General features: G+C 39.3%; 1 non-coding gene across 1 annotated transcript; it reads right to left on the bottom strand.

Annotated features, from left to right (window-relative positions):
- Positions 1-11584: 11584 nt before the first annotated feature.
- Positions 11585-11692, bottom strand: LOC112798613 (small nucleolar RNA R71). Its single transcript, XR_003200218.1, has one exon. It is a non-coding gene; the product is annotated as a small nucleolar RNA R71 (small nucleolar RNA).
- Between the last annotated feature and the right edge of the window lie 2911 nt (positions 11693-14603).

Below are 14603 nucleotides of genomic sequence, written 5' to 3'. Positions count from 1 at the left end.
TTATGGAAAGAAGAAGAATTATATTCACAAGAAAGGATCTCACCAGAAGTGGGATAAAGAAAGAAACAATGGGTCGTAAGTTAATTGAGAATAAATGCTTCCATTGTGGTGGAAAGGGCCATTTGATTACGTACCTGTCGTACCCCAAGGCACCTAGTTGATCTTTATCAAGCATCCATGAAAAAGGATGACAAAAGAAAGGAAACAAATTTTGTTTCAAATGATAAAAATTTCACCATTCATTATGATGTATCTAACTTCTTTGAGGATCCTGAAGGAAATATTGGCTATTTGATCAACGATGAATTAGTTTAATATGTGTGTTTGTTAAGTATTCATGTGAATAATTTTACTGTGCATGTACTTTTCTCATTTTATCATTATTATTATTATTTGTCTTTGAAGAAAAATGGCGAGAACATATTGTAAAGATGTTTGCCTTGCGGATAGTGCAAGTTCGCACACTATTCTTAAAAGTAATATATATTTTACCGATTTTGTGCCAAAAGAAGAATATGTTAATATTATTATTGGCTCGGGCAATGTGATAGAAGGCTCTGGAAGAGCTATAATTTTATTTCATGGAGAAACAAAATTTTTAATAAATAATGCACTATTGTCTACCAAGTCTCTAAGAAACTTGTTGAGTTTTAAAGATATTCGTCAAAATGGATATCATATTGAAACAATGAATGAGGAAAATTATGAGTACTTATGTATCACAACTATTGATTTAAATAAAAGGTTATATTAGAAAAGTTACCCTCACTTTCATCTGGGTTGTATTATACCAAAATTAGTGCAATTGAATCACACGCTATTGTAAACCAGAAGTTTACTAGCCCAAATGAATTCATAACTTGGCACGACCAATTAGGTCATCCGGAAACAACCATAATGCGGAGAATTATTGAAAAATCCTTTGGACATTCACTAAAGAACCAGAAGATTCTTAAATCTAGTGAATTTTGTTGTGCTACGTGTTCTCAGGGGAAGTTAATTTTAAGGCCATCACCAATAAAGATTAGATCTGAGTCCCCTGAATTCCTAGAAAGGATTCAAGGCGACATATGTGGACCTATTCATCAACAATGTGGATCTTTTAGATATTTTATGGTCCTGATAGATGCATCTTCGAGATGGTCACATGTGTGCTTGTTGTCTTCTCGCAACCTAACGTTTGCAAGATTACTGGCTCAAATTATTCGATTAAGAGCACAATTTCCAAAAAATCCAATCAAAGTAATTCGTCTTGATAATGCTGGTGAATTTACTTTCCAAGCCTTTGATGCTTATTGTATGGCTGATAGAATAAGTGTTGAACATCCAGTAGCTTATGTTCACACACAAAATGGGTTAGCAGAATCACTTATTAAACACCTCCAATTAATTGCTAGACTGATGAGCGGATAATTTGTACGCTTTTTGGCATTGTTTTTAGTATGTTTTTAATATGATCTAGTTAGTTTTTAGTATATTTTTATTAGTTTGTAGTTAAAATTCACTCTTCTGGACTTTACTATGAGTTTGTGTGTTTTTCTGTGATTTCAGGTATTTTCTGGCTGAAACTGAGGGACCTGAGCAAAAATCTGATTCAGAGACTAAAAAGGACTGCAGATGCTGTTGGATTCTGACCTCCCTGCACTCGAAGCTGATTTTCTGGAGCTATAGAAGCCCAATTGGCGCACTCTCAATGGTGTTGGAAAGTAGACATCCTGGGCTTTCAAGCAATATATGATAGTCCATACTTTGCTCAAGATTTGATGGCCCAAACCGGCGTACAAAGTCACCCTCAGAAATTCCAGCGTTAAACGCCGGAACTGGCACCAAAATGGGAGTTAAACGCCCAAACTGGCACAAAAGCTGGCGTTTAACTCCAAGAAGAGTCTCTACACGAAAATGCTTCAATGCTCAGCCCAAGCACACACCAAGTGGGCCCGGAAGTGGATTTTTATGTCATTTACTCATCTCTGTAAACCTTAGGCTACTAGTTTTCTATAAGTAGGACCTTTTACTATTGTATTTTGATCTTTGGATCTTTGGATTATTTTCAGATCCTTTGATCATCTTTGGACATCTAGTTCTTAGATCATTGGGAGGCTGGCCATTCGGCCATGCCTAGACCTTGTTCTTATGTATTTTCAATGGTGGAGTTTCTACACACCATAGATTAAGGTGTGGAGCTCTGCTGTACCTCGAGTATTAATGCAATTACTATTGTTTCTTCTATTCAATTCCGCTTGTTCTTGTTCTAAGATATCACTTGTTCTTCAACTTGATGAATGTGATGATCCGTGACACTCATCATCATTCTCACCTATGAACGTGTGACTGACAACCACCTCCGTCCTACCTTCGACTGGGTGAATATCTCTTGGATTCTTTAACCGGAATCTTCGTGGTATAGGCTAGAACTGATGGCGGCATTCAAGAGAATCCGGAAGGTCTAACCTTGTCTGTGGTATTCTGAGTAGGATTCAATGACTGAATGACTGTGACGTGCTTCAAACTCCTGAGGGCAGGGCGTTAGTGACAGACGCAAAAGAATCACTGGATTCTATTTCGGCCTGATCGAGAACCGACAGATGGATAGCCGTGCCGTGACAGGGTGCGTTGAACATTTCCACTGAGAGGATGGGAGGTAGCCACTGACAACGGTGAAACCCTTGCATAAGCTTGCCATGGAAAGGAGTAAGAAGGATTGGATGAAGACAGTAGGAAAGCAGAGAGACGGAACGGAAGGCATCTTCATACGCTTATCTGAAATTCCTACTAATGAATTACATAAGTATCTCTATCTTTATCTTTATGTTATATGCGTTTATCACCATACCCATTTGAGTTTGCCTGACTAAGATTTACAAGGTGACCATAGCTTGCTTCATACCAACAATCTCTGTGGGATCGACCCTTACTCGCGTAAGGTTTATTACTTGGACGACCCAGTACACTTGCTGGTTAGTTGTGCGAAGTTGTGTTTATGCCATGGTATTGAACACCAAGTTTTTGGATTCATTACTGGGGATTATTTGATTTGTGAAAAGTATTGATCACAATTTTGTGCACCAAGTTTTTGGCGCCGTTGCCGGGGATTGTTGAGTTTGGACAACTGACGGTTCATCTTGTTGCTTAGATTAGGTATTTTTTTTTCCGAAATTCTTGAAGATGAATTCTAGAGTTTCATGGTGATTTGTTGAAGTCTGGCTGGCTGTGAAGCCATGTCTAATTTCATTGGACCGAGGTTTCAACTTATCATCACAAAAGCATGTTGATTTCTATCAATCTTGCTTTTGGAGCAGTGATCTGCTAAGGCTTGGCTGGCCATTGGCCATGTCTAGTGTTTTGGACCGAAGCTTTCCTTGAAAGCTTGGCTGGCTGTGAAGCCATGTCTAATTCCTGGACCGGAGTCTTAGACTAGCATTGCACTGATTCCTGGAATTCTCATTAAGAATTTTTGATACCTTTATTTTCTTTTTCCACTTAATTTTCGAAAAAAAGCACAAAAAAATTTTCAAAGTCATAAAATCCAAAAATATTTCTTGTTTGAGTCTAGTGTCTCATGTTAAGTTTGGTGTCAATTGCATGCATTCATTCATGTGTCTTAAGGATCTTCAAATAATTCTTGATGATTTCTTACTCTAATCTTTGAATTCTCTTGACTTGAGTGTTTATGTGTCTCATATTCATTCCCATTAGTGTCAGTAGTATACAAACTGCTAAGTTTGGTGTCCTGCATGCATTGATATTTGATTCTTGTTGCATTTTGATTTTTCCTTATTATTAAAAATCCAAAAATATTTTTAATTTGTGTCTTCTCAAGTCAATAATACAGAGAATTGAAGATTCATAACATACAGCAGAGGAATTACACAGAAAAAGCTGGGCGTTCAAAACGCCCAGTGAAGAAGGACAGACTGGCGTTTAAACGCCAGCCAGGGTACCTGGTTGGGCGTTTAACGCCCAAAAGGGTATAGTTTTGGGCGTTTAACGCCAAGATGGCACAAGAGGGAAGATTTTGTTTTTAATGCAGATTTTTTTTCAGTTTTCAAACTTTTTCAAAATCAAATCTTTTTCAAATCATATCTTTTCAATCAAATCTTTTTCAAAATCAATTTCTCTCTATTTTTAAAAATACTTGCTATCAATCAATGATTTGATTCAACATTTCAAGTATGTTGCCTTTTCTATTGAGAAAGGTTTAATGTTTGAATCATATCTTTTCTTGTTAGCCAAGTTTTTAATTTTCAAAATCAAATCTTTTTAAAATATTTTTTCAAATCATATCTTCTCAATCACATCTTTTTTAAAACCAATCATATCTTCTTAACCACATCTTTTTAAAATAGTTTTCAATCAAATCTTTTTGATTTCTAATTTCAAAATCTTTTTAAAAAATCACTTGATTTCTTGTCCACTTTCATTTTCGAAAATCAATTAGTGTTTTTCAAAAATATTTTCAAATTCTTTCACTCAATTTTCGAAAATTACTTCCCTTCTCCTCACATCCTTCTATTTATGGACTAACACTATTCCTTAATGCAAAATTCGAACTCCATCTCCTTTGATAAGTTCGAATTTTCTACTTCTGTCTTCTACTTTTCTTTTCCTCTGACACCTAAAGGAATCTCTATACTGTGACATAGAGGATTCCACATTTTCTTGTTCCCTTCTCTTTCTTATGAGCAGGAGCAAAGACAAAAGCATTCTTGTTGAGGCTGATCCTGAACCTGAAAGGACCTTGAAGAGAAAGCTAAGTGAAGCCAAAGCACAACTCTCTGTAGAGGACCTAACAGAAATCTTCAAAAAAGAAGAACCCAAGGCAGCCGAAAACAACAATAATGCCAACAATGCAAGGAAGGTGCTGGGTGACTTTACTGCACCTACTCCCGACTTCTATGGGAGAAGCATCTCTATCCCTGCCATTGGAGCAAACAACTTTGAGCTTAAGCCTCAATTAGTTTCTCTAATGCAACAGAATTGCAAGTTCCATGGACTTCCATTGGAAGATCCTCATCAGTTTTTAGCTGAGTTCTTGCAAATCTGTGACACTGTCAAGACTAATGGGGTTGACCCTGAGGTCTACAGACTTGTGCTATTCCCTTTTGATGTAAGAGACAGAGCTAGGACATGGTTGGACTCTCAACCTAAAGAAAGCCTGAACTCTTGGGAAATGCTAGTCAATGCCTTCTTGGCAAAGTTCTTTCCACCTCAAAAATTGAGTAAGCTTAAAGTGGAAGTCCAAACCTTCAGACAGAAGGAAGGAGAATCCCTCTATGAAGCTTGGGAAAGATACAAACAATTAATCAGAAAGTTTCCTTCTGATATGCTTTCTGAATGGAGCATCATAGGTATTTTCTATGATGGTCTCTCTGAACTATCCAAAATGTCTTTGGATAGCTCTGCTGGAGGCTCTCTTCATCTGAAGAAGATGCCTACAGAAGCTCAAGAGCTGATTGAAATGGTTGCAAATAACCAATTCATGTACACTTCTGAAAGAAATCCTGTGAACAATGAGACTAGTCAGAAGAAAGGAGTTCTTGAGATTGACACTCTGAATGCCATATTGGCTCAGAACAAAATATTGACTCAACAAGTCAATATGATTTCTCAAAGTCTGTCTGGAATGCAAAATGCACCAAGCAGTACTAAGGAGGCTTCATCTGAGGAAGAAGCCTATGATCCGGAGAACCCTTCAATGGGAGAGGTGAATTACATGGGAGAATCCTATGGAAACACCTATAATCCTTCATGGAGAAATCATCCAAATTTCTCATGGAAGGATCAACAGAGACCTCAACAAGGTTTCAACAATAATAATGGTGGAAGAAACAGGTTTAGCAATAGCAAGCCTTTTCCATCATCTTCTCAGCAACAGACAGAGAGTTCTAAGCAGAATACCTCTGACTTAGCAACCATGGTCTCTGATCTAATCAAAACCACTCAAAGTTTCATGACTGAAACAAGGTCCTCCATTAGAAACTTGGAGGCACAAGTAGGTCAGCTGAGCAAGAAAATTACTGAACCCTCTCCTAGTACTCTTCCAAGCAATACAGAAGAAAATCCAAAAGGAGAGTGCAAGGCCATCAACATGGCCGAAGTTTGGGAGGAAGGAGAGGCAGTGAACGCCACTAAGGAAGACCTCAATGGACGTCCACTGGCCTCCAATGAGTTCCCCAATGAGGAACCATGGGAATCTGAGGCTCAAAATGAGACCATAGAGATTCCATTGGACTTACTTCTGCCATTCATGAGCTCTGATGAGTATTCTTCCTCTGAAGAGGATGAGTATGTCACTGAAGAGCAAGTTGCTAAATACCTTGGAGCAATCATGAAGTTAAATGACAAGTTATTTGGAAATGAGACTTGGGAGGATGAAGCCCCTTTGCTCACCAAAGAACTGGATAACTTGTCTAGGCAGAAACTGCCTCAAAAGAGACAGGATCCTGGGAAGTTTTCAATACCTTGTACCATAGGCACCATGACCTTCAAGAAGGCCTTGTGTGACTTAGGGTCAAGTGTAAACCTCATGCCTCTCTCTGTAATGGAGAAGTTAAGGATCTTTGAGGTGCAAGCTGCAAAAATCTCACTAGAGATGGCAGACAATTCAAGAAAACAAGCCTATGGACTTGTAGAGGATGTTCTGGTAAAAGTTGAAGACCATTACATCCCTACTGATTTCATAGTCCTAGAGACTGGGAAGTGCATGGATGAATCCATCATCCTTGGCAGACCCTTCCTAGCCACAGCAAAGGCTGTGATTGATGTTGATAGAGGAGAGTTGATCATTCAAGTGAATGAAGAATCCTTTGTGTTTGAGGCTCAAGGATATCCCTCTGTCACCATGGAGAGTAAGCATGAAGAGCTTCTCTCAAAACAGAGCCAAACAGAGCCCCCACAGTCAAACTCTAAGTTTGGTGTTGGGAGGCCACAACCAAACTCTAAGTTTGGTGTTGAACCCCCACATTCAAACTCTAAGTTTGGTGTTGGGAGGTTCCAACATGGCTCTGAGCATTTCTGAGGCTCAATGAGAGTCCTCTGTCAAGCTACTGATATTAAAGAAGCGCTTGTTGGGAGGCAACCCAATGTTATATTTTATCTATTTTCTTTTGTTATTTTATATTTTTTGTAGGTTGATGATCATAAGAAGTCACAAAATCAATGAAAAAAAGCAAAAAACAGAATGAAAAGCAGAAAGAAAAATAACACACCCTGGAGGAGAGCGTGCTGGCATTTAAACGCCAGTAAGGCAAGCTGTTGGGCGTTTAACGCCCAGTCTGGCACCATTCTGGGCGTTTAACGCCAGAAAGGGGCACCAGACTGGCGTTAAACGCCAGAAAAGGGCAAGAAGCTGGCGTTAAACGCCAGAAATGGGCACCAGCCCGGCGTTTAACGCCAGAAATGGCTAAAAACGCATTTTTGCATGCCATTTGGTGCAGGGATGACTTTTCCTTAACACCTCAGGATCTGTGGACCCCACAGGATCCCCACCTACCCCACCACTCTCTCTCTTCTTCTTCACCCATTCACCAATCACCTCAACACCTCTTCCCCAAAAACCCTTCACCTATCAAATCCCATCTTTCTCTTCACCACTCACATCCATCCTTCATAAAATCCCACCTACCTAACCATTCAAATTCAAAACACTTTCCCTCCCAAACCCACCCTCACATAGCCGAACCATCACCACCCCCTGATGAGCGGATAATTTGTATGCTTTTTGGCATTGTTTTTAGTATGCTTTTAGTATGATCTAGTTAGTTTTTAGTATATTTTTATTAGTTTTTAGTTAAAATTCACTTTTATGGACTTTACTATGAGTTTGTGTGTTTTTCTGTGATTTCAGGTATTTTCTGGCTGAAATTGAGGGACCTGAGCAAAAATCTGATTCAGAGACCAAAAAGGACTGCAGATGCTGTTGGATTCTGACCTCCCTGCACTCGAAGCGGATTTTATGGAGCTACAGAAGCCCAATTGGCGCGCTCTCAACGGCGTTGGAAAGAAGACATCCTAGGCTTTCCAGCAATATATGATAGTCCATACTTTGCCCAAGATTTGATGGCCCAAACTGGCGTTCAAAGTCACCCTCAGGAATTCCAGCGTTAAACGCCGGAACTGGCACCAAAATGGGAGTTAAACGCCCAAACTGGCACTAAAGCTGGCGTTTAACTCTAGAAGGAGTCTCTACACGAAAATGCTTCATTGCTCAGCCCAAGTACACACCAAGTGGGCCCGGAAGTGGATTTTTATGTCATTTACTCATCTCTGTACACCCTAGGCTACTTGTTCTCTATATATAGGACCTTTTACTATTGTATTAAAAATCTTCGGATCTTTGGAATCTTTTGTTCTTTAGATCTTTTGATCATTGGGAGGCTGGCCTCACGGCCATGCCTAGACCTTGTTCTTATGTATTCTCAACGGTGGAGTTTCTACACACCATAGATTAAGGTGTGGAGCTCTGCTGTACCTCGAGTATTAATGCAATTACTATTGTTCTTCTATTCAATTCCACTTGTTCTTGTTCTAAGATATCACTTGTTCTTCAACTTGATGAATGTGATGATCCGTGACACTCATCATCATTCTCACCTATGAACGTGTGACTGACAACCACCTCCGTTCTACCTTCGATTGGGTGAATATCTCTTGGATTCCTGATACACGATGCATGGTTGATCGCCTGACAACCGAGTGCTCGCCTGACAACCGAGCCAGCCATTCCGTGAGATCAGAGTCTTCGTGGTATAGGCTAGAACTGATGGCGGCATTCAAGAGAATCCGGAAGGTCTAACCTTGTCTGTGGTATTCTGAGTAGGATTCAATGACTGAATGACTGTGACGTGCTTCAAACTTCTGAGGGCGGGGCGTTAGTGACAGACGCAAAAGAATCACTGGATTCTATTCCGGCCTGATTGAGAACCGACAGATGGATAGCCGTTCCGTAACAGGGTGCGTTGAACATTTCTACTGAGAGGATGGGAGGTAGCCACTGACAACGGTGAAACCCTTGCTTGAGCTTGCCATGGAAAGGAGGAAGAAGGATTGGATGAAGACAGTAGGAAAGCAGAGAGACGGAAGGGAAGGCATCTTCATACGCTTATCTGAAATTCCTACCAATGAATTACATAAGCATCTCTATCTTTATCTTTATGTTTTATGCGTTTATCACCATACCCCTTTGAGTTTGCCTGACTAAGATTTACAAGGTGACCATAGCTTGCTTCATACCAACAATCTCTGTGGGATCGACCCTTACTCGCGTAAGGTTTATTACTTGGACGACCCAGTACACTTGCTGGTTAGTTGTGCGAAGTTGTGTTTATGCCATGGTATTGAACACCAAGTTTTTGGATTCATTACCGGGGATTATTTGATTGTGAAAAGTATTGATCACAATTTGGTGCACCAAGTTTTTGGCGCCGTTGTCGGGGATTGTTGAGTTTGGACAACTAACGGTTCATCTTGTTGCTTAGATTAGGTATTTTTTTTCGGAGTTCTTAAAGATGAATTCTAGAGTTTCATGATGATCTGTTGAAATCTGGCTGGCTGTGAAGCTATGTCTAATTCCATTGGACCGAGGTTTCAACTTATCATCACAAGAGCTTGTTGATTTCTATCAATCTTGCTTTTGGAGCAGTGATCTGCTAAGGCTTGGCTGGCCATTGGCCATGTCTAGTGTTTTGGACCGAAGCTTTCCTTGAAAGCTTGGCTGGCTGTGAAGCCATGTCTAATTCCTGGACTGGAGTCTTAGACTAGAATTGCACTGATTTTTGAAATTCTCATTAAGAATTTTGATACCTTTTTCCACTTAATTTTCGAAAAAGCACAAAAAAAGTACAAAATCATAAAAAAAAAAACAAATATTCTATGTTTCTTGTTGAGACACTAGTCTCATGTTAAGTTTGGTGTCAATTGCATGCATTCATTCATGTGTCTTAGTGATCTTCAAGATGTTCTTGATGATTTCTTACTCTGATCTTTGAATTCTCTTGACTTGAGTGTTTATGAGTCTCATATGCATTCTCATTAGTGTACAAACTGCTAAGTTTGGTGTCCTGCATGCATCGTTATTTGATTCTTGTTGCATTTTGATTTTTCCTTATTATTAAAAATCCAAAAATATTTTTAATTTGTGTCTTCTCAAGTCAATAATACAGAGAATTAAAGATTCAGAACATACAGCAGAGGAATTACACAGAAAAAGCTGGGCGTTCAAAACGCCCAGTGAAGAAGGACAGACTAGCGTTTAAACGCCAGCCAGGATGCCTGGTTGGGCGTTTAACGCCCAAAAGGGTATAGTTTTGGGCGTTAAACGCCAGAATGTGCACCATTCTGGGCGTTTAACGCCAGGATGGCACAAGAGGGAAGATTCTGTTTTTCAATGCAATTTTTTTTTTCAGGTTTTCAAAGTTTTTCAAAATCAAATCTTTTTCAAATCATATCTTCTCAATCATATGTTTTCAAAATCAATTTCTTTCTATTTTTAAAAATACTTGCTATCAATTAATGATTTGATTCAACATTTCACGTATGTTGCCTTTTCTGTTGAGAAAGGTTTAATGTTTGAATCATATCTTTTCTTGTTAGCCAAGTTTTTAATTTTCAAAATCAAATCTTTTTTTTAAAATGTTTTTCAAATCATATCTTCTCAATCACATCTTTTTAAAACTAATCATATCTTCTTAACCACATCTTTTTCAAAATAGCTTTCAATCAAATCTTTTTCTTCTAATTTCAAAATCTTTTTCAAAAAATCACTTCACTTCTTTCTCAATCATAATTTTCGAAAATCAATTAGTGTTTTTCAAAAATATTTTCAAAACCTTTCACTCAATTTTCGAAAATTACTTCCCTTCTTCTCACATCTTTCTATTTATGGACTAACACTATTCCTTAATGCAAAATTCGAACTCCATCTCCTTTGATAAGTTCGAATTTTCTACTTCTGTCTTCTACTTTCCTTTTCCTCTGACACCTAAAGGAATCTCTATACTGTGACATAGAGGATTCCACATTCTCTTGTTCCCTTCTCTTTCTTATGAGCAGGAGCAAGGACAAAAGCATTCTTGTTGAGGCTGATCCTGAACCTGTAAGGACTTTGAAGAGAAAGCTAAGAGAAGTTAAGGCACAACTCTCTGTAGAGGACCTAACCGAATTCTTCAAAGAAGAAGAACCTATGGCAGCCGAAAACAACAACAATGCCAACAATGCAAGGAAGGTGCTGGGTGACTTTACTGCACCTACTCCCAACTTTTATGGGAGAAGCATCTCTATCCCTGCCATTGGAGCAAACAACTTTGAGCTTAAGCCTCAATTAGTTTCTCTAATGCAACAGAATTGCAAGTTCCATGGACTTCCACTGGAAGATCCTCATCAGTTTTTAGCTGAATTCTTGCAAATCTGTGACACAGTCAAGACTAATGGGGTTGACCCTGAGGTCTACAGACTTATGCTATTCCCTTTTGCTGTAAGAGACAGAGCTAGGACATGGTTGGACTCTCAACCTAAAGAAAGCCTGGACTCTTGGGAAAAGCTAGTCAATGCCTTCTTGGCAAAGTTCTTTCCACCTCAAAAATTGAGTAAGCTTAGAGTGGAAGTCCAAACCTTCAGACAGAAGGAAGGAGAATCCCTCTATGAAGCTTGGGAAAGATACAAACAATTAATCAGAAAGTGTCCCTCTGATATGCTTTCTGAATGGAGCATCATAGGTATTTTCTATGATGGTCTCTCTGAACTATCCAATATGTCCTTGGATAGCTCTGCTGGAGGATCTCTTCATTTGAAGAAGACGCCTACAGAAGCTCAAGAGCTGATTGAAATGGTTGCAAATAACCAATTCATGTACACTTCTGAAAGAAATCCTGTGAACAATGGGACTAGTCAGAAGAAAGGAGTTCTTGAGATTGACACTTTGAATGTCATATTGGCTCAGAACAAAATATTGACCCAACAAGTCAATATGATTTCTCAAAGTCTGTCTGGAATGCAAAATGCACCAAGCAGTACTAAGGAGGCTTCATCTGAGGAAGAAGCCTATGATCCTGAGAACCCTTCAATAGAAGAGGTGAATTACATGGGAGAACCCTATGGAAACACCTATAATCCTTCATGGAGAAATCATCCAAATCTCTCATGGAAGGATCAACAGAGACCTTAACAAGGTTTCAACAATAATAATGGTGGAAGAAACAGGTTTAGCAATAGCAAGCCTTTTCCATCATCTTCTCAGCAACAGACAGAGAGTTCTAAGCAGAATACCTCTGACTTAGCAACCATGGTCTCTGATCTAATCAAAACCACTCAAAGTTTCATGACTGAAACAAGGTCCTTCATTAGAAACTTGGAGGCACAAGTGGGTCAGCTGAGCAAGAAAATTACTGAACTCCCTCCTAGTACTCCCTCCTAGCCACTGACAACGGTGAAACCCTTGCTTGAGCTTGCCACGGAAAGGAGGAAGAAGGATTGGATGAAGACAGTAGGAAAGCAGAGAGACGGAAGGGAAGGCATCTTCATACGCTTATCTGAAATTCCTACCAATGAATTACATAAGTATCTCTATCTTTATCTTTATGTTTTATGCGTTTATCACCATACCCCTTTGAGTTTGCCTGACTAAGATTTACAAGGTGACCATAGCTTGCTTCATACCAACAATCTCTGTGGGATCGACCCTTACTCGCATAAGGTTTATTACTTGGACGACCTAGTACACTTGCTGGTTAGTAGTGCGAAGTTGTGTTTATGCCATGGTATTGAACACCAAGTTTTTGGATTCATTACCGGGGATTATTTGATTTGTGAAAAGTATTGATCACAATTTCGTGCACCACCCCCCACTCCTATATAAACCCATCTTCACTCCTTCATTCTCACACAACCTTAACACCACTTCTCCCCCTTTTGGCCGAACACAAAAGCCATTCCCTTCTTCCTCATTTCTTCTTCTTCTACTCTCTTCTTTCTTCTTTTGCTCGAGGACGAGCAAACCTTTTAAGTTTGGTGTGGTAAAAGCATTGCTTTTTGTTTTTCCATAACCATTTATGGCATCCAAGGCCGGAGAAACCTCTAGAAAGAGGAAAGGGAAGGCAAAAGCTTCCACCTCCGAGTCATGGGAGATGGAAAGATTCATCTCAAGGGTGCATCAAGACCACTTCTATGAAGTTGTGGCCTTGAAGAAGGTGATCCCCGAGGTCCCTTTTTCACTCAAAAAGGGTGAATATCCGGAGATCCGAAGAAGAGGTTGGGAAGTTCTTACCAACCCCATTCAACAAGTCGGAATCTTAATGGTTCAAGAGTTCTATGCCAATGCATGGATCACCAAGAACCATGATCAAAGTGTGAACCCGGATCCAAAGAATTATCTTACAATGGTTCGGGGGAAATACTTGGATTTTAGTCCGGAAAGGGTAAGGTTGGCATTCAACTTGCCCATGATGCAAGGAGATGAACATCCTTACACTAGAAGGGTCAACTTTGATCAAAGGTTGGACCAAGTCCTCACAGTCATATGTGAAGAGGGCACCTAATGGAAGAGAGATTCAAGAGGGAAGCCGGTTCAATTGAGAAGGCATGACCTCAAACTCGTGGCTAGAGGATGGTTGGAGTTTATCCAACGCTCAATTATTCCCACTAGCAACCGGTCCGAAGTTACCATAGACCAGGCTATCATGATTCATAGCATCATGATTGGAGAAGAAATAGAAGTTCATGAGGTTATAACCCAAGAACTTTATAAGGTGGCGGACAAGTCTTCTACCTTGGCAAGGTTAGCCTTTCCTCATCTTATTTGTCACCTCTGTTATTCGGTTGGAGTTGACATAGAGGGAGACATCCCTATTGATGAGGACAAGCCCATCACTAAGAAGAGGATGGAGCACACAAGAGACCCCACTCATCATGAGATCCCTGAGATACCTCAAGGGATGCACTTTCCTCCACAAAACTATTGGGAGCAACTAAACACCTCCCTAGGAGAATTGAGTTCCAATATGGGACAACTAAGGGTGGAGCATCAAGAGCACTCCATCATCCTCCATGAAATTAGAGAAGATCAAAGAATCATGAGAGAGGAGCAACAAAGACAAGGAAGAGACATTGAGGAGCTCAAGCACTCCATAGGATCTTCAAGAGGAAGAAAGAGCCGCTATCACTAAGGTGGACCCGTTCCTTAATTTCCTTGTTCTTTATTTTCCTGTTTTTTGAATTTTAGTGCTTATGTTTATCTATGTTTGTGTCTTGTGATCATTAGTGTCTTAGTGTCTATGCCTTAAAGTTATGAATGTCCTATGAATCCATCACCTTTCTTGAATGAAAAATGTTCTTAATTGAAAAAGAGAAGAATTGCATGAATTTTAAATTTTATAACAGTTTAATTATTTTGATGTGGTGGCAATACTTTTGTTTTCTGAATGTATGCTTAAACAGTGCATATGTCTTTTGAATTTATGGTTCATGAATGTTGGCTCTTGAAAGAATGATGAAAAAGGAGACATGTTACTGAGGATCTGAAAAATCATAAAAATGATTCTTGAAGCAAGAAAAAGCAGTGAATACAAAAAAAAAGAAAAAAAAAACAAAAAAAAAAGAGAAAAAGAGAAAGA

Source organism: Arachis hypogaea, chromosome 4 (assembly GCF_003086295.3).
Source record: "Arachis hypogaea cultivar Tifrunner chromosome 4, arahy.Tifrunner.gnm2.J5K5, whole genome shotgun sequence".
Classification (NCBI taxonomy): Eukaryota; Viridiplantae; Streptophyta; class Magnoliopsida; order Fabales; family Fabaceae; genus Arachis; species Arachis hypogaea.
This window is presented reverse-complemented; position numbering and strand designations above follow the sequence as displayed.